General features: G+C 47.3%; 1 pseudogene; it reads left to right on the forward strand.

The window, feature by feature from the left end:
• Positions 1-11814: 11814 nt before the first annotated feature.
• Echdc2-ps1 (enoyl CoA hydratase domain containing 2, pseudogene 1) lies at positions 11815-17292 on the forward strand (annotated as a pseudogene).
• The last annotated feature ends 3865 nt before the right edge of the window (positions 17293-21157 follow it).

A 21157-nucleotide genomic window follows, 5' to 3' on the forward strand; every position in this document is an offset into this window, starting at 1 on the left:
TGCCTTTGCCTCTCATGAGCTGGGATCTCAGGTGTGCGTTATCACACTGGGCTCTCTCGCTTTCCTTCGTAGCTCAGTGAATCAAGAGCGCTATGAATGGGACCTTCCTTTCTTGCTTTTTTAAAGATCTATTTGTGTATGTGTGTGTGTGTGTATGCGTGTGTGCGCACGCATGTGTGTCCATGGATGACAAGAGTAGGGTGTTGTATCCCCTTGGAGCTGGGGTTATAGGCAGTTATGAACCACTGATCTTGGGTAGTTAACCAAACTCCGGTCCTCTGGAAAAAAACAGAGCAAGCATTCTCAACCACTGAGCTATCTCTTTGGCTCCCAGAAGCTTCTCACAGACAACACACTTACTTGGAGGCAGAAAGGAGCCCCGAAGCAGCAAAATGCAACTGGAACACTTGACAAGTCAGCTTCTAAACCCTAGGGGGGGACAGCCCACCCCCTCCTATGTCTACTTGCTTCCCTTCCCAGCCTGCCGCTGTAGCTGAGAGACCCACAAACGAGGAGGAATTCCCTTTCTTTGATTTTTGTCTCTCTTTTTTTTTTTAACTTCAGTTTTCAAAAGATTCGTTTTATGTGTATGGGTGTTGTGTGTGCGTGTGCACCACTTGTGTGTTTGGTGTGGAAACTGGAAGAAGGCATCTGATCCCCTGGAACTGGAGCGACAGATGTTGCAAATGGCTTTGTGGGTGCGGGAATCGAACTCAGGTACTCTGGAAGAGGAGCCAAGGCTCTAAAGCTCTGAGATACCTCTCTAGCCCCTCCCCTTTAATTTTTTTTAAATGAATACAGCCCTGACTGACTTGAAGATATAGATCAGGCTGGCCTCAGACTCACGAGTCAGCCTGCCTGTGCCTACCAAATGATGGGGGTATTGGGAACTGAACTCAGGACCCCTGTAAGAATAGCAAGTGCTCTTAACCCCTGAGTCATCTCTCCAGCTCACACACTATTCTGGCTGTTTGGGGTTGAAGAGAGGAAGACACAAGAGGTCAGCAGAGAAAACTGAAGATGGCCAGAAAGTGTTCTAGGTACACTCAGCCCAGCACATGCACTGTACTATCTTGATGGCATTATGGTCCAAGAAGAGATTGTAGGCCCATTGTATGTGCTCTTTAGTTAGATATGACTCTCACACAAGTGATCTTGCCCTCTCCCCACCTGCCTGGGACATCTAGCGATAGTCTTGGCTGTCATCACTGAGGGCAAGTCATTGAGCCACAGAAGCTTGAGGCGCCAGTAAAGGGGACAGCCCCCCCCCAAAGACTATCCAGTTTGAATGCCCATGTTATGTTACAGACAAGGAGCTTCCTGAGGGGCTGGAGAGATGATGTCAGCATTGAAAACCAAAATGCTCTTACAGAGGACCCAAGTACAGTTCCCAGCACCATTCATATCTCCATCCTTCCAACTCCAGAAGATCTGATGCCTCTGGCCTCCATGACACCAGCATTCTTGTGAACATTACCCCCTTATCACCCTTCCACCACAAACAAATACACATAATTAAAAATAAGCTAAACCATTAAAACAGTCTTAAATCAGATTATCCTTCTTTAAAAGATTTATTTTGTGTATGAGTATGCTATCGCTGTCTTCAGACACACCAGAAGAGGGCATCAGATCCCATCACAGATAGTTGTGAGCCACCATGTGGTTGCTGGGAATTGAACTCAGGACCTCTGGAAGAGCAGCTAGTGCTGTTAACCGCTGAGCCATCTCTCCAGCCCCTAAATCAGATTATCTTAATGCTTAGCAGGAAATATCTTGAAAGTCCTCTTGTAAAAACCTGACATGATTCTGCCTATAAGTGCTGGCCTTTTATTTTGTGTTACTTTTGCCAAAGGACCAGGTCTCTATCTCTGGCTGCCTTAGAACTCACTGTGTCAACCAGGCTGGCCTTGAATTCACAGAGATCTCCCTGCCCCTGCCTCCTGAGTCCTGGATTAAAGACCACACCCAGTTCTTATTTTTTAAGTATTATTATTATTTTTATCATCATTATTATTATTGTCATTGTTGCTGCTGCTGTTGTTATATTAAGGACCACACCCAGCTCTTATTTAAGTATTGTTGTTGTTATTGTTATTATTATTGTTGTATTTCATATGTGTCTACATGATGTATGCATGTGCACATGGGCATGAGGACTTCAGCCACCTTAGTCACCTCAGGGTCTTCTGTTTGTTTCGTGTGCCAAGAAGAACCTCTCTCTCTCTCTCTCTCTCTCTCTCTCTCTCTCTTTCTCTGTCCTTCTGTCTCTCTGTCTCTGTCTCTCTATCTCTCTTTTTCTCTGTCTCTCTGTCTGTCTCTGTCTCTCTCTCTGTCTTTGTCTCTCTCTGTCTCTCTGTCTCTGTCTGTCTCTGTCTCTTTGTCTCTGTCTCTGTCTCTGTCTCTGTCTCTCTCTCTCTCTCTCTGTGTGTGTGTGTGTGTGTGTGTGTGTGTGTGTGTGTGTCCCAGAGCTAGAACTCTGGGCATCAGGCTCGGCTGAAAGCACCCTCATCCACTGGGACTCCTTGCTGGTCCAGAGAAGACACTTCCTTAGCAGAATCTTTATCTTCCTAAAATGAGCACATTTCCCCCACAAGTCTACATAAATATATATAAAGGGGTTGGGGCTTTAGGTCAGTGGTGGAACACTTGCCTAACAAGTGCAAGGTCCTGGGTTCCAGCCTCAGCTCCAGGGGTGGGATTGGGGGTTGGCAGGGGAGACGCAATAACCAAAAAGACCAAAGATAAAGCAAAAGCAACCAAAGAAACACCAACACCCAAGTGACTGACACACACAATCTTTAAAAATAAAGCCATATATGCATACATATATGCGATTCCAAAACCAGTATTTCTAGCTTCATCCTCTTACCTCAGCTGCAGAAGAACAGGGCAGTTTGCCTTAGGCCTGCCCCAGAATACCACATCTGCTCTTGAGCTCATTGTGGAGTCTCAGCCACCTACCATGTCCCACTCAGCCAATGCTACAGGATCTGCATCCCACAACTGAACTCTCCACACAGGAATATCTACTTCCTTTTTACCTCATGTACTTGGACTCATTAGGATGTCAGCTTAACTGTTTCAAAACAAACCCAAATGACAGCGGTTTAACCTGAACAGGGGGTTACTTCTTCCTTGTATAACTATCTAGACATTAGCAGTCCATAGCAGATATGCGACTCCAGCAGAGCAGCACAGCGGCCAGGCTCTTTCTGGTTCCCTGACATCCCTGAAGGCTTTAATTCACAAACTTTGTCCAGTAGTTTAAGACCAAATCCACTTTTTGTGCAGCAGGGTGGGACCTTGTTATGATTCAAAGACACTTTCTCCAACCAGCACAGCACCAAAGATGCTGGTGACATCTGGTTGAACCACAAACAAATGCCTTATTTTTCAGATGGTAGAAGAGCTGGGTTTGTGACTCAGTGGCAGAGTCACCTAGAATCTCTCCGAAAGGGGCTGGGGGCGTGGCTCAGCAGTAGAGCCCCTGCCTAGAATCCCCCAGAGAGGGGCTGGGGGTGTGGCTCAGTGGTAGAGCCCCTGCCTAGAATCCCTCAGTGAGGGGATGGGGTGTGGCTCAGTGGTAGAGCCCCTGCCTAGAATCCCCCAGTGAGGGACTGTGGGTGTGGCTCAGTGGTAGAGCCCCTGCCTAGAATCCCCCAGTGAGGGGCTGGGGTGTGGCTCAGTGGTAGAGCCCCTGCCTAGAATCCTCCAGTGAGGGGCTGGGGCGAGGCTCAGTGGTAGAGCCCCTGCCTAGAATCCCCCAGTGAGGGGCTGGGGGCGTGGCTCAGTGGGAGAGCCCCTGCCTAGAATCCCCAGGGAGGGGCTGAAATGTGCTGGCCTATCATGCACAATGTTTGAGTTCTATCACTGAGGGTTACCAGGAAAGAAAAAAGTGTTCTTCAATGAACTGTCACAGGTCCCCTGTTTCCCATATACCTTGTTTAAAAGGAAAGTTACCAGCTCAAGAGAAAAGTGTCAACTTAATACAACTGTATAATAATGTCGTGAGGCCATAAGGATATTTAAAAGGCCATTGATAGTGGCCTGGGGAGCCACTTAGATGGCTCAGTGACTAAGAGTCCTTGTACAATCATGGTCACATACCTCTAGCCCTAGCCCTAGGAGAAGACAAGAGGGTCCCTGGGGCTTGCTGGCCACCAGCAGAGTTCCAAGTTCAGAGAGAGACCCTGTCTCAAGAGAATAACCTGGAGAGTGATAAACAGTACCTTTCATCCTCCTCTAGCCTCTGTTTACATGTGAATGGTTACACACATGTGGATTCACCACACACACACACACACACACACACACACACACACACACACAGTCATTACCAAATGAGTGGTAATAAAATACTTTCATTTATTTTGTTGTTTTACAAGGCCTGGAACTTGCTCTGTAGAGCAGGGTTGCCTCTGCCTCTGCCCCTGCTCCTGCCCCGCCCCTGCCCCTGCCCCTGCCCCTGCCCCTGCCCCTGCCCCTGCCTCTGCCTCTGCCCCTGCCCCTGCCCTCCCCTCCCCTGCCCCTGCCCCTGCCCCTGCCTCTGCCTCCCAAGTGTTGGTATCAAAGGCACATACCAACCAACACTCAGCATCTACTTTCTTTTTCTTTACTTTTTAACCCAGTAGCCCAGGCTAGCTTTGAACTCTTGAGTCTCTTGTCTCCTCCTCCCAAGTTCTGGGGTTACAGTGAGTACCACCACGCCCAGCTGAGCAGATTATCACCTTGGTGAAAGAGAGTCTAGCAGTAGCAACCTCCCTCTGGGCTGTTTAACACCAGTTTGAGATGTATCCGGTGAAGGCTGGGTTTGTCTCTCAACATTCTTCACTGTCAGCTTAAGAATCTGAATTATGGGCCCTCAAAATGGTCAGCAAGTAAAGGCTCTTGCCACCAAGACCTGAGTTCAAACCCTGGTGCTCACATAGCGGAAGGAGAGACCCGACTTCAGCAAGTTGTCCTATGACCTGCACAGGAGTTTGTGGGCTGATTATTTAAATCAATCAGTATTTAGAAAAAGTAAAAAGGATCTGGGACCTGACTCTGGGTTGGGGGTGTTGGCTCCCATTTGCTGTCTGCTCTTCCTTGCTACTTTTATTTCTCCGTCACGCTGTCTTCCAACCTCAGCTGGTCCTTCCACATCTCCTTTGCTGTATGGTTGCCACACGTAACTCTCGCGTCTCTTACTTTTCGCTGCACATGGTAAACGGTTTGATCGGCCCTGCCCTTCGTTGAAAATGCAAAAGAACAGGATGTCCCAGGACTCCACCTTCTTGCCTGGCCTTCCAGCTAATTAATTCATTTGTATATTTGTCAGGTTAGATGTAGGCTTGGGTGTAAAAGCTAGACTGTGCTCGTCGATTAGCTCGACCTCTACACACCTCTAACCTGCTTCTCTGATCCGACCGTGTGCCAACTCCGTCAGCTGTGTTTTCTGGCTGGGGTCCTCCCCGTTTCTAAGCGTATCTGCTTCTTGATATTCCAGCATTATTGTTTTAAAAACAGAAAGCGGGGGCCAGCAAGATGGCTCAGTGGGTAGCAGCGCTTCCTGCCAATGCTAATGACCTGAGTTCAATTCCCAGTTACAACAAGAGAACGGACTCCCAGAGGTTGTACTCTGTCCTCCATACATGCCCATCTTCATGCCCGTCTGTCTGTCTGTCTTTTCCTCCCTTCATCACTCCCCTCTCAATAAAAATGCAAAACAAAACAGAAAAGCAGGATTGGCTTTGTACATCCCCCACCTGCCTTCACAGTGTCTTGGTAAACAATAAATTTGGACCTTGAGCTGCTGATCCTCCTGAGTTCTGGATCTCCAGGCTGCATCACCATTGGCATCAGCATCCCAGCGAAGAAGTTGTTATTTTAATTGTTCATTTGTGTGTGTAGACCTCTCTCCCCACTAATATCCATTTCGTGATTAACGAGCTGAGAAGCTCACGTCTGTAATCCCAGACGTGACGCTGAGGCAGGAGGATTACTGCAAGTTTAAGAACAACCTCCAAGGAAACCCTCAAAAGGACTGGAAATGGGGTTCAGGTGGTGGAGGGTTTTGTCTAGCATGCGTGAGACCTTGATTTGATTCCAGCATTCAAGAGACAGAGGCAGGCAGCTCTTTGAGTTTGAGACAAGCCTGGTCTGTGTAACTGAATTCTAGGTTAATCATGGCTACACAGTGAGACTGACTTTTCTGTTTGTTTGTTTTTTAAGACAGGGTATTTCTGTAGCTCTGGCCTCAGATTGAGATATCTGCCTGCCTCTTCCTCCTGAGTGCTGGGATTAAAGGTGTCCACCACCACCTTCCTGGCTGAGACTCTGTTTTAATAACAAGCAACAGCAAAACCAGACAGAAAAGTGAATGTGTACCTGGTGCAGAAGGATCAGAAGAGCAAGGTAACCTCCAGCCACACGGCAACCTGGAAAATTCCAGATCGGCCCGGGCTGCAGGAGATCTTATCTCAAAGGAAAATCTCTTAAAGCTGCAGTTCCAAGGTTTTGCTAATCAAATACCAATCAATAGTTTTCCCACCCCAATTTCTCAGTGTCCAAAAGTGACCATCACATGTCCTGTGTAGCTCAGGCTGGCCTCATAGTGGCTCAGGCTGGCCTCAAACACGCTATCTATCTGACAGCCTTGAATTTTTGTTGAAATGATAGGGGAGTACATAGACTTTCTTTCTTTTTCCATTTCTTTTTCCTTTTTTAAAACTTTTTTTGATTTTTTTTTGTGAGACCCGCTCATCTCCCTGTCTCCTCATATTCACCCTTTGCTCTCATAACTTCCCCCCCAAATAAGCAAACACACACACACACACACACACACACACACACACACACACACACAAACATCTTGTCACCTTGGAAGCTGTAGTATGTCACAGTGTGTCACACTGTATATCCCTCTGACATAGACGTTCTTTTTTTTAATATTTTTTTTAATTTAATGTATATTACAGATGGTCGTGAGCCACCAGGTGGTGGCTGGGAATTGAACTCAGGACCTCTGGAAGAGCACTCAGTGCTCTTAACCACTGAGCCATCTCTCCAGCCCTGACATAGACTTTCTTAAATTAATATTTTATTTTATATATCTGCTTGTTATTCTTATATTTTTGGTTGTGAGCCTAGCCTTTAACGGCTGAGCCATCTCTCCAGCCCTCTGCTTGTTATTCTTACATGTATGTCTGTGTGCATGTATGTCTGTGTGATATGTGTCTGTGTACATGCATGTCTGTGTACACATGTGTCTGTGTACATATGTGTCTGTGTGTCTGTGTGTCTGTGTACATGTGTGTCTGTGTACATGTATGTGCCTAGTGCTTGAGCTGGACAAAAGTGGGCTTTGGATTCCCTAGAACTGGAGTTACAAATGGTTGTGCCCGACCCTGAGGTCCTCCAGAAGCGTAGCTCTTGTGCTGAACCATCTCTCCATTTCTTTTTTTTTTTTTTTTTTTTTTTTTTTTGGTTCTTTTTTTTCGGAGCTGGGGACCGAACCCAGGGCCTTGCGCTTCCTAGGCAAGCGCTCTACCACTGAGCTAAATCCCCAACCCCCATCTCTCCATTTCAAAACAGACTCTCACTATATAGCTCTGGTTGGCCTGGAACTTTCTATGTAGATCAGGCTGGCCTGGCAGCGTCATGTATGTTGTGCCACCAAATTTGACTTCAAGTCTTTTTATAAATCTGGATTCCACATAGAAGAAAAAAATGCAATATTTGTCTATTAACGTGTGTGTGCATGGTGTGTGTGTGTGTGTTCATGGTGTGTGTGTGTTCATGGTGTGTGTGTGTGTGTGTGCATGAAGGCCATCACCCCTGCATGGAGGTTAAAAGAAAACTTTGTGGAGTCTGTTTTCTCTACCTGTATGTGAGTTCTGGGAATCAAACAAGGATCACCTGGCTTTAGTCACAAGTATCTTCTTGCCAGACCAACAGCTGTCTTTTCTAATTAATGTGATGCCCAGTTCCATCTAATTTCTCGTAAATAATATGATTTCATTCTTCTTTATGACTAAGCACTAAGACACTGCTGAGCATATATAAGATGTGTGTGTGTGTGGTGTGGTGTGTGTGTGTGTGTGTGTGTGTGTGTGTGTGTGTCTATAGCCCAGGCTGGCCTCAAACTTGCAGCACTCCTCCTGTCTTATCTTTCTATTAGGATTATAGGCATGAGAATTTTATATTATTTTTATTATGGGTATATTTTTATATTGCTTATAATGGATCAATGTAACAGACTCTGGTTATATTTTTTTTCCTGGACTTGTTCCTTGTCTCCCCCACCTGTCTATGTGTGTATGATGTTCTTGTGCTTATGTATGCATGTTTGCATGTGTGTACATCTGTGCACTGTGGAGGTCAGAGGTCAACATCAAAGGGCCCTTCCTCCAATCTTGTCCAATCGATCATATTAGTGGGTCAGCAAGCCCCAGGGATGTGTCTGGTTCAGGCTCCCCAGGGCTGGGATTACAAACTCACAAACTCACTAAAGACCCACCTAGTTTGTTTGTTTGTTTTCTTTTTGAGACAGGCTTTGTCTGTGTAGCCCTGGCTGTCCTAGAACTCACTCTGTAGACCAGGCTGGCCTCAAGCTCCCAGAAATCTCTCTGCCTCCAGTTCAGGCAAGCTGTGGTCAAATTTAAGCGCTACCACTAACTGCCCAGCTAAACTCAGCTTTTTTCCCTGAGTTCTAGGAACGGAACTCCCCCCCCTCACACACACACACTACCACCACCTCCACCACCCCCATGCTTGCACGGCAAGCTTCTTTCTTTTTTGAGATTGGCCTGACACCGTCTCACTTTGTATCCTTGGCTGGCCTGGAATTTACTATGTAGACCAGATTGATCTTGACCTGGTAGAGACCCACTGGCCTCTGCCTCATGGGTGCTGAATTAAAGGCCAGTGCTACCACACACGCCTGGCTATGTGCACTTTTCTGACTGAACTATCATCCCAGACCCCCCCACTTAAAAATTTTATTCATGTATATGGCTGTTTTACCTGCATGTGTGTATGTGCACCATACATGCCTGGGGCCTGCAGAGGCTACAATAAGAGGGTATCATATCCCCTGGAACTGGAGTTACTGATGATCTAAGCCACCATGTAGGTGATGGGAATCAAACATGGATTCTCTAGAGAAACAATCTTTTTTCTTTTCTTTTCTTTCTTTTTTTTTAAATTAAGGGCTGGAGAGATGGCTCTGTGGTTAAGAGCACATCCTTTTGTGGAGGACCCAGAGTCAATTTCTATAATTCTACTCCAGGAGGATCTGACACATTCACATGTACATACTCATATATACACAAATATACATATGCACTTATGTACATATCCATCCATGCCCACACATACATAACTAAAAATAAATAAATAAATCTTTAAAAATATTACATTATTTATTTATTTGTTTGTATTTGGGGGACTCGTGTGTGTCACGGGATACACTAGTGTCACAGCACCCATGTCTCATGTTTCAAGAGGAGTCATGGTTATATGGTTTCATTATGACCCACTGTGGGGTGTGTGTGTGTGTCTGAGTGTGAGTGTGAGTGTGTGTGTCTGTGTGTCTGTGTATGTGTTTGAGTGTGTGTCTGTGTGTGTCTGAGTGTGTGAGTGTGTGTGTCTGAGTGTGAGTGTGAGTGTATGAGTGTGTGTCTGTTGTCTGTGTGTATGTGTTTGAGTGTGTGTCTGTGTGTATATGTGTTTGAGTGTGTGTGAGTGTGTGTGTCTGAGTGTGAGTGTGTGTATGAGTGTGTGTCTGTTGTCTGTGTGTATGTGTTTGAGTGTGTGTCTGTGTGTGTATGTGCTTGAGTGTGTGTGAATGTAAGTGTGTGTATGTGTTTGAGTGTGTGTGTGAGTGTGAGTGTGTGTATGTGTTTGAGTGTGTGTCTGAGTGTGTGTGTCTGAGTGTGTGTGTGTGTGAGTGTGTGTGAGTGTGCATGTGTCTTCTTCATCCAGAAATATTGGCCATTCCAGGCTGCCCATCATCTACACTTTGATAATTTTTCACTGTATAGTTTTATCTTAATGAAGTCTTTGTTGTATTTAGTTTTGAGACCAGGTTATATGTGGCCCAGGCTTGTCTTGAAATAGCTATGTGGTCAGGAATAACCTTTAGTTTCTTATCCTCCTGCCTCCACCTCCCTAGTACGAGAATTTCAGGAGACCATCACTAAGCCTAGTTTATGCACTGCTGGGGATTGAACCCACAGAGTCATGTAGTCTAGACAAGGGTTCTGCCCACTGAGCATTTCCCTAGAGCCCCACTTCCTGGTTTCTTTCTTTCTTCCTTTCTTTTTGACTGTTTGCTTTATACAGTCTCATGTAGTCTAGGCTAGCCTGCAATCCATCATACACTCAAACATGACTTTAAACTCCTGGTTCCCTTGTTCTCAACTCCTACATTTTTGCGTTATAGATGTGCATCACAAAACTCTTCTACTGATTCCTTTGTTTATTACTTATTTTCGAGACATTCTTGTTATGTAACTCAGGGCAATTTGGGGTTCATTATACAGCTGATGTGGTCTCAAACTTGAGTGCTCCTGTGTCTTTCTAGTGAATTAAAACTTCCTTTTAAAAAGAAAGAAAAGAAAAAGAAAGAGAGAAAAGACAGGTCTCAGTACTCAGCCCTGGCTGCCCTGGAACTCTATGTAGCCCAGGGTGGCCTTGAACTTAGAGATTCACTTGCTTCTGCCTCTTGGTTGCTGGATTTAAACCCATAAACCCCCATGCCCAGCTCTGTTCTCTTGTTTAGGAGACTTTGTTCTCATCTTTACTCTCAGCGCTTCCCAGGCTCTCTCACAGAGCCTCAGCTCAACCAGCAGCCGGAAGCCCAGCAGTTCTGTGTCTGCCCTCCCAAGGAGGAAGTTACAGGTTCACACAGACATTCACATGCTTGCTTCTTACATGCGTGCTGCACATGCAGCCTCAGGTCATGCTCGTGCAGCAAGCATCCTTGGCCACCGAGCCGTTGCTTGCCCCCTTGACTTCTAATTTTCGAGAGCCCTTTCGTCCTTTGGTGCTTCGTTCCCACGGGTCTTGATTCTGGCTTCCGGGAGCAAGAATCTATTCTTATCTAATCCAGCAAGCAACGATCTTACTTTTTAGAAGTGTGTCTTCTGGTTTTGCTCCTGCTTCCTCCAAGGTCAGGTTTGTCTTTGTTGTTTTGGTTCCCGTCTGATTTGAAAAAAGAAATCATCCAAAAGCCGATTTGACCTTCAGTTCCCTATTTATAATCAATATCCTTAAAGTAGGCGCTTCTTCCAGAGAGGACGCCATCAATCACGGATGGGGCGTGGAGGAAAGAAGATGCAGGAATTCTGGCTCCTAGAATTTAAAGCAAGTGGGTTCAGGGAGAGGACTACTGAAGGTCTTGCCTTGCTAAATGCCCTTGGCCTTAGCTGCCTTTTGCTCTCTGGGCTGGAGTCAGCTTTGTTTAACTTCAGAGGCCATCCTTAGCCATTGGTAGGAAGTTAGTCATCTCGTTTCTCACCTCGTTCTCAGTAGGAGACCTTGTTTCTCATTCTGTTCCATGTTGGGGATGGAGCCCATGACTTTGTGCATGTTAGGCAGGGGCTCCACCACCGAGCCACACCCCCAGCCCCTCACTGTGGATTCTAGGCAGGGGCTCCACCACTGAGCCACGCCCCCAGCCCCTCACTGGGGGATTCTAGGCAGGGGCTCCACCACCGAGCCACGCCCCCAGCCCCTCACTGTGGATTCTAGGCAGGGGCCCTACCACTGAGCCACGCCCCTAGCCCCTCCCTGGGAGAGTCTAGTCAGGGGCTCTACCACTGAGCCACGCCCCTAGCCCCTCACTGGGGGATTCTAGGCAGGGGCTCTACCACTGAGCCACGCCCCCAGCCCCTCACTGGGGATTCCGGGCCGAGTGAGCCACACCCCCATCCCCTTGCTGATGGGTTCTAAGCAGGTTCTGTGTTGCTGAGCTGCGCCCCGCCTCCAGGCCTCACTGCCTAGATTCTAGAATCCCACAGCGAGGGACTGGAGGCAGAGATGTGACTAAGCGGTAGATTCATTGTCTAGCATACAAAAGTCCCGAGAGAGAGAGAGAGAGAGAGAGAGAGAGAGAGAGAGAGAGAGAGAGAGAGAGAGAGAGAGAGAGAACACAAAGCCTGACAGACTCTCCGAATTCAGCTAAGTACCTATTCTCTGTGTACCTTCAGTGCTGAGTGTACATCCACTTCCATTGTTTCTGTTATCTTTGCTGCGCTACAAATTACTTTGAAGCTTGGTATTTTAAAATGACAGCCCTCCTTTACTGTCTCATGGTTCTGTGGGCTGGCCACGCAGGGCAGGACGGGATTGACTTGGCTCTGTTCCAGGCGTCTGGGGCCTCAGTTGGAAGTCCGGAGGCTAAGAGGGCTGAAGTCACCTGTGAGCTTGACTGATGTTGGCTGTTCAGCGATGACTCACTCACTCACCTGGCAAGCAGGTTGGGACTGGATGTTGGCAGGCTGCCTGCCTTCCCCTTGGGTGGCCCTCTCCCCAGGCTGTCTGAAAAGTCCCCATGATGTGGCAGCTGACTTTCCCCAGAATGGATGATCCAAGACAGTGTGGTGGAAGTACCCATCTATCCCCATCCCTGTGTGTGCGTGTGCGTGTGCGTGTGCGTGCGCGCGCGCGCGCGCGCGCGTGTGTGTGTGTAAGCCAGCGTTCAATGATAAGCGTCTTTCTTAACAGCTTCCTATCTTGTTTGTTTGTTTGTTTGTTTTTATTTTAAGAGTTTGTCGGCAGGTATGTAAATGTGTGTGCAGAGCCAAAGGAGGTCAGAAGAGAGCATCAGATCCCTGAAACTGGAGATGTGCATAGCCACGTGGATCCAAACCCAGGTGTTCTGCCAGAGCAAGTGTTGCCGAGTCAGCTCCCCAGCCTCTCGAAACATTTATTTTATTTTATTTATATATTCTTCAGTAACTCCATACATAAATATGATGTATTAAGATTTTATCTACCTGCCACTACCCCCCCCCAACTCCTTCTGGATCACACCCCTCCCCACTCTCCACACCTCATATCTGCTGCTGCTGCTAATAAATCACTGAATTCTTTGTTAAGGGAGAGCCCCACTGAGCTTCTCCTTGTTTTTTGAGCCGGGCCAGGGCCTGTTGCTTGTCGAGTGTGGTGTGATGACAATAGCCTTCACACCACTGAGGAATTATCTAGTTTAGGTTAGCCTCTGGGCACCTCTGTGGGGATTATCTCCATTCAGTTAACTGAGCTGGAAAAGGCCTCCCACTGTGGGTAGTAGCATTTCTTGGGCAGGAATCTTGGACTGTATGAAAAGGAGAAAGTGAGAAGTGGTTCTCAACCTTCCTAATGCTGCATCAACCCTCATGCTGTGGTGACCCCCCCCCCAACCAAAACATTATTTTGCAACTTCATAACTGTAATTTTGCTAATGTTATAAATAGTAATATAACTACCTAATATGTAGGCTATCTCCTATGGACCCTGAGAACCACTGGCTTAATGGCTAAAGGTGCTTATTGCCGGGTCAGAGGACCTGACTTTGATCTCACAGACTTGGGAGGCAGAGATCTCTGTGAGTTCAAGGCCACCCTGGTCTACAGAGCGAGTTGCAGGACAGCCAGTGTTGCCTAGAGAAACCCTGTCTTGAGAAAAACAAAAGTAAAAGACTGGACCCCAACAGCCTGCTCCCTGATGCTACCCGCCCTGCCCCACGCGCAGCGCCTCCTGCGCCCCTGGATGTCCCAGCGTCATGTGCCTCCCACATGACGACCAGGACACCGGAAATCCAAGTACGGGTGCTGACAGGTCCAAATCAAGGAATCACTGACATTCTGCTGAACAGACCTCAGGCCCGCAGTGCCTTGGGGAATGTGTTTCTTAGCGAGCTGCGGTAGCTCTGGCCCAGCTTCTGGAAGACCACCAAGTCCAAGTACTGCTCTTCAGAAGTGCAGTGAAGGGCACGTTCTGTGCAGGTGCAGACCTGAAGGAACGGAGCGGATGAGTGCTGCAGGGGTAGGAACCTTTGTCTAGCAGCTTCGAGGCCTAATCGCTGCCTTCCCTGCACCCACCATTGCATCCATGGACGATGAAGGCTTGGAAGTTGCCCTGGCCTGTGACCTCTGCATAGCAGCTTCCTCCGCCGTCATGGGGCTAATTGAGACCACTCGAGGACTTCTCCCAGGAGCAGGCTCCCATTGTTGCTGTATGCCTGGGCAAAGCTGCCATCGACCGAAGAATGGAGGTAGACATCACATCAGGGATGGCCACTGAACAGATGTGCTATGCCCAGAACATCCCAACCCAGGACTGGCTGGAAGGAATGGCAGCCTTCCGGGGGAAACGACTCCCCAAATTTGTGGAGAAGTAGCACAGCTTATATAAGCACACACCACAAAGCCTAGGATCCAGAGGAAAAGTCTGCAGCAGGCTCTTCAGTTTCTTCGCAAGGACAATGGCAGACATTGTGAATGGCATGGTGCCTAGAGACAAGGTGCTGACCATGCCCACCACTGCCATCTTCCATATTGCTCACCTTGGCCAACGTACTGGATGGTTTTGTGTGTCAACTTGACACAAGCTGGGGTTATCACAGAGAATGGAGCCTCCCTTGAGGAAATGCCTCCAGGAGACCCAGCTATAGGGCATTTTCTCAACTAGTGATCAAGATGGGGAGAGCCCAGCCCACTGTGGGTGGTGCCATCCCTGGGCTGGTGGTCTTGAGTTCTACAAGAAAGCAAGTTTAGCAAGCCAGGGGAAGGAAGCCTTTAACATGCCTCCATGGCCTCTGCATCAGCTCCTGCTTCCTGACCTGCATGAGTTCCAGTCCTGACTTCCTTGGTGAGGAACAGCAATGTGGAAGTGTAAGCTGAATAAACCCTTTCCTCCCCAACTTGCTTCTTGGTCAGGTGTTTCTGCAGGGATAGAAACCCTGACTAAGACAGCTTGTCACTGGGATCCAGGCCTGCCTGGTTCTCTGCACTCAAACAAACTTTGGGTCTGTGTCACTGGCTCTGACCACCGTGGATGGAACAGTGAGAAGGACGTCTTCAGTTCCTCTCACAGAATAACTCCAGCCGGGTCTCTTTGAGTTAGTGTCAGGAGCCAGCCCTCGGATTCCAGCTCGCTGGCATAGATAACTCAGGGGGAATTCTGGACAGACCATTTTCACCTCACTAGAACCCAGCTTTTAATACCTGGAAATGATTATTTGTGATGACTTAAAATCCTTGCGTTAGGTAAACATGCTATGACTGTTTAAAAAAAATAAATAGGGGCTGGAGGGATGGCTCAGCGGTTAAGAGCGCTGACTGCTCTTCCAGAGGTCCTGAGTTCAATTCCCAGCAACCACATGGTGGCTCACAACCATCTGTAATGGGATCCGATGCCCTTTTCTGGTGTGTCTGACGGTGTACTCACATAAATAAATAAATAAATAAATAAATAAATAAATAAATAAATAAATAAATCTTTAAAAATAAATAAATAAAAGACAGAGCAGACTCCTGCAGGTGCACTCTCCACATACAGAGTAAACCAATTAAACAACTGTAATTTAGCTTTTTTTTTTTTTTAATTGGAGATTTGAGTTGAGCACAGTATTCCTTGCTCCCTCTTCCTGACTGGGACTGGATTGGGACCAGCCGCTTCAAGCTCCTGCTGTCTTGGCCCCCAGTGACAGCGGACTGTCCCTCAAACTGAGCCCAGGTGAACCCTTCCTTCCTTAAGTGGCTTTTGATACTCCATCACAGTAACAAAAAAAGAAACCGAGACACCGGGCAGGCACAGAATCGTGAGAGGGACTCTCCGGTGCCCAGAACCACTTCCTTTGTTACGTAGCCTTCAAAGATGCACTCTGCCATTGCAATCACACACTGCTGACTGAGTCTCTGACTCCAAGATGAATCTGAGAGCTGGTGAATCAAACTCTACCTTATCGGCTGGGGATATAGTGAGTGGGGTGACCGCCTTGCATGCAGGAGAGTGGGTTCCTTTCCTAGTGCCATATAGACTGGGTGTGGTCGCCTGTGCCTATGATCCCAGCACTTGATAGGTAGAGGTAGGAGGACCAGGGGTTCCAGATTATCCGTGATTATGTAGGAAGTTCGAGGCCAGCCTGGACTTAATCAAGACCCTATCCCAAAAAACAAAACAAAATTAAAAAACCCTATAGCTTTCAGATGGCAGCATAGTGCATGCTTTGTGAAGACATTTGAAGATTATCATGCCATTAGCATGGCATCATACTGAGTTACATGTGTTCCTACATGTGTTCCTTCCTGTTTTGCTAAAATCCCATAAGGCCATGCTCTGACACCCAGCCCAGTACCCTTAGGAGTGCCCAGTAATCTTAGAATTACTTAAATATAAGGACTCAATTCTGCTGCCTTTGAGGCAGTTAGGGGTGTGTGTGTGTGTGTGTGTGTGTGTGTGTGTGTGTGTGTGTTATACACACACACAAATTTGTAGAAGTAACTGCTGAGTATATTTCAGCTACACCCCACCTTATTTTTTTTTGTTTGTTTTTTGTTCGTTTTCCTCTTTGAGATGGGCTTTCACTATATAGCCCTTGCTGACATGAAACTCACTAGATAGACCAGGCTAGCCTTGAACTCAGAGATCTGCCTGCCTCTGCCTTCTGAGTGCTGAGATTCAAGGCATGTGCCACCACCAGCCGGCTGGATCTTATTTTGTGGGACAAAGTCCCTCAGTGAGTTGGAACACATCAGTTCAGCCAGGCCAGCAGCCAACAGACCTCAGATCGATCTCCACTTCTCAGTGTTGGGCTTGCAGTCATGCATTGTCATGCAGGCTCTGTATGGGAACATTGGGGATCAAACTCAGGTCCATGTGCTTACGGGGTGAGCACTTTATCAACCGAGTCTTCTCCACTGGCCTATATTGTATTTTCCTTGGTTTCTGATGCCAGGCTTAAGAGAAATGGTGTACTACAAGCTGGCTCACATTTCCTTGACATGCCCCAACATTTTCTCAGAAAATCCTTCCAGTGTGACTGAGGCATCTTGGAGTTTAGGGTAGGACGTTCGTATTGGGTCACATAGCTGAAACTTCAATGTACACATTCTCAAAGTGTAATCAACCCAGCATGGCTGTGGTGGTTGATGTTGGTTGGCAACTCTACAGGATCTAGAATCACCTGAGACATCTGTGTGGGAGTTTGTCCATCAGGATAACAGAGATGGGAAGACTCAGTCCAAATGGGCGGCACCATTCCCTAGGCTGGGGTCCTGGAATGAATAAAAAGGAGAGGGTGAACTGAGCATCAGCACCTCTCTCTCTCTCTCTGTTTTCTGACCGTGGGTGCGGTGTGACCAGCTGTCTCATGCTCCTGCTGCCCTGATGAACGGTACCAAACTGGGAGCCAACATAAACCCTTCTTTCTTAAGCTGCTTTGGTCGGGCATTTTCTCAAAGCAAAGAGAGATGCAATGGGAACAATAGCTGAGTCATGCTTACCTTTACGGAAAAGGCTGGCGAGATAAGGCCACCTTTGGAAATTCCCACCTCCAATTCCTCCAGCACCGGCTCAGATGCCACCTCCTTTTGATGGGCGTTAGGAACAGTTAGTGCCGGCAGATAGTTGGACCTACGAGCATATCAGGCATCAATTATACAATATATAAATTATATGTTTCCTCTACATAGAGAGAGAGTTTAAATATATGTAAAAACAGATTAATGGAGGTGCAGATTCACTGCAATGAAATCGTGGTTTTGTTACTTCTTTTTGTCAACACAGCTATCTTTATGGGGATCATAAAAATAAATCTTTTTAATGTTTGAGATCCAGGGGCTGGGGAGATGTCTCACTGGCTCAGAGCACTTGCTGCTCTTACAGAGGACCAGAGTTTGACTTCCAGTACCCATATCAGGTGGCTCAAGCTCCCCATAAAGGCAGCTTAAGGGAATCTGATGCCCTCTTCTGGCCTCTGACACCCACATACATGTAAACAAAAGTACAATGGGGCTGGAGAGATGGCTCAGCGGTTAAGAGCACTGACTCTTCTTCCAGAGGACCTGAGTTCAATTCCCAGAACCCAAGGCCACCAGGCACCCACTGACACACATGCAGACAAAACACTCAGACACATAGGTAAGGAGGGAGGGAGGGAGGGAGGGAGGGAGGGACAGAGGGAAAGAGACAGAGACAGATAAAATGTAAAAAAAAAAAAAAAAAAAAAAAAAAAAAACAAGGGTTGGGGATTTAGCTCAGTGGTAGAGCGCTTGCCTAGCAAGCACAAGGCCCTGGGTTCAGTTCCCAGCTCCGAAAAATGAAAAGAAAAAAAAAAAAAAACAGACAAAAAGAGAGTACCAGCCAGGTGTGGTGGCTTAGCACTTGGGGAGGTAGAGGCCAAAGGTTCAGGAGCTCTGATGTCATCCTTATCTATATATTGAGTTTGAGATAAAACTGAGTCTCAAGCAAACAAAAGGAACAACAATAAGATAGAGATCTCGGCCAGGCAGTGGAGCGCACACCTTTAGCCCCAGCACCCAGGAAGCAGAGGCAGGTGGATCTCTGTGAGTTCCAGGCCAGCCTGGTCTACAAAGGGAGTTCCAGGACAGCCAGGGCTACATAGAAAAATGCTATCTCAAAAACAATGACAAGAACAAAAAAATAGAGATCTCTAAATTAGTGGCCCAGATGAACTCTTACGTACACAGGATGTAAATAACTTCTAGACTGTCTACACACTATTAAACAACTGAAAGAGAATAAACTCCCAAGGACCGATACAGAATACTTTCTGAGATAAATTAACACTAAACGAAGAGTGAACTCTCAGAGCTGTCGGACTAAAAGCTATGCCTTTGCTTATGTTCATTCATGAAAAAAAAATCTCATGACATCTTTCCTTGGAGTAAGGAGTAGGTGGTAAAACAGAAGAAAGCAGCCATCTGTAAATCGGGGTAAGGAGAGAGATTTTCCACAACATAGCCTTAACAATTTTTGGATTTTGAATTGTAAGTCTATTTCGCTCATGTTTAAAAACCAAAGTAAATTCTTGGTGATATATATATATTGCAGGCCTAGAAAGTAAGAGGCTGAAACTAAACACTAAGAATGAAGGATATGGTTCAGCTGTAGAGCCCTGCCTAGAATCCCCCAGTGAGGGGCTGGGGGTGGGGCTCAGTGGTAGAGCCCCTGCCTAGAATCCCCCAGTGAGGGGCTGGGGGGTGTGGCTCAGTGGTAGAGCCCCTGCCTAGAATCCTCCAGTGAGGGGCTGGGGTGTGGCTCAGTGGTAGAGCCCCTGCCTAGAATCCTCCAGTGAGGGGCTGGGGTGTGGCTCAGTGGTAGAGCCCCTGTCTAGAATCCTCCAGTGAGGGGCTGGGGGTGTGGCTCAGTGGTAGAGCCCCTGCCTAGAATCCTCCAGTGAGGGGCTGGGGGCGTGGCTCAGTGGTAGAGCTCCTGCCTAGAATCCCCCTGTGAGGGGCTGGGATGTGGCTCAGTGGTTAGAACATCTGCCGAGACTCCACTAGTGAGGGGCTAGAAGTGTTTCTCCATGGTGGAAAATTTCCTTAGCATGCACAAGGTTCAGGATTTGACCAACAGTATCACCAGTAAAAACAAATAAAGGTAAGTATTTGCTTTTTTTAAAAAAAGTTATTTATTTTATGTGCATTAGTGTTTTGCCCCATGTATATTTCTGCTTATTTTTGTTTACCACATGTGTGCCTGGTGTCCATGGAGATCAGAAGAAGGCATCGGACCCTGTAGAACTGGTGTTACGGACAATCGTGAGCCACCATTCGGGTGCTAAGAATGGAATGCTAGTCCTCTGCAAGAGCAACAAGTATTTTTTTTTTTTTCTTTTCGGAGCTGGGGACCGAACCCAGGGCCTTGCGCTTGCTAGGCAAGCGCTCTACCGCTGAGCTAAATCCCCAACCCCAGCAACAAGTATTTTTAACCAATGAGCCAACTTTTTCACCTCTATTTTTGCTGTTTAAAACGTACTATGTTATAATACTTTCTATTTATTTAGTGTGTCTGTAGGTCATGAGCGGGAGCCCACCATGGCATCTGTGTGGAGGTCCAAGGACAGCTTGTGGGAGTCTCTCCTTCCACCACCTTGATCCTAGAATCCAAGCTCAGGTCAGCAGGCTGGGTGGTAAGCACCCCTGCTGCTGAGCCATCCAAAGATGTCCTTTGATAGTTTCATATGCGTTTGGTCATTAAGTATATTTGATTAGTTCTTCACTGCATTTTGGAACTATTTCAAAATCACTGGCTTAGTCAATAACGGCTTTTCCAGCTTACCTCTGCCTTCTCCCGCCCGATTCAGGGCATCCCATCATCCCCTCACCGGTCCAGTCCCTCATGTATTCATGGCATCGCTCATTTTGCCCGAAACAACCGCCACTGCTTGACCTGCTCACTCATGCAGTTTCCTGGAAAGATGTCTTGCCACCAGGGCAGGCAGGAGTGTTTAGAGGGCAAAGGTCCTTGCTGCCAAGTCAGCCTACCTGAGTTCAATCCCTACCACCCGCTTGCTAAAAGGAGAAAACTACTGCAAAGTATTCTCTGGCTGTGTTGCGGTGCACTCCTTTGATCCCAGCACTTAGGAGACAGAGGCAGGCAGGTCTGGAAGTTCGAGGCCAGCCTGGTCTACAGAGCGAGTTCCAAGACAGCCAGGGCTACACAGAGAACCCCTCTCTTGGACAACAACAAAAAAAAGAACCTTGATACAAATCTAGACAGGAAGATGAAATCAACGGTTTCCCCACAGAACCCAAGCCCTCAGAGACGGAAGTCAATGTCAATGTAGAATTTTCTCACAACCAAGTAGACTGTCTCTACCCAGTTCCCTTGCCCTCCTGGGACACTGCACACATGAGCCAGCGTTATCACAGCGCCAGAACAGAACCCGATTGTCTCCTTTATCTCTGCAGTCAGACCGTGTCTGCCAAGACTAGGGAGTAGGGCTGTACATTTTAAGAGTTACGTGAAGACGAGGGATTAGAGTCGGGGCTCGATGAAGGAAGATAATTTTAACGGTTGTTGTGGATGTGACGGCTTGTAAACATGCTAATGTGCGGTGACAGGGGGCAAAGGAGGATGAATCATGTCAAAGACCAGTCTCCCGAAGCTACAGATGCAGGAGGGAAAGAGCTGTTCGAGACAACCTGTGTTCAGTTTCTTA

Source organism: Rattus norvegicus, chromosome 12, assembly GCF_036323735.1.
Source record: "Rattus norvegicus strain BN/NHsdMcwi chromosome 12, GRCr8, whole genome shotgun sequence".
NCBI classification, from domain to species: domain Eukaryota; kingdom Metazoa; phylum Chordata; class Mammalia; order Rodentia; family Muridae; genus Rattus; species Rattus norvegicus.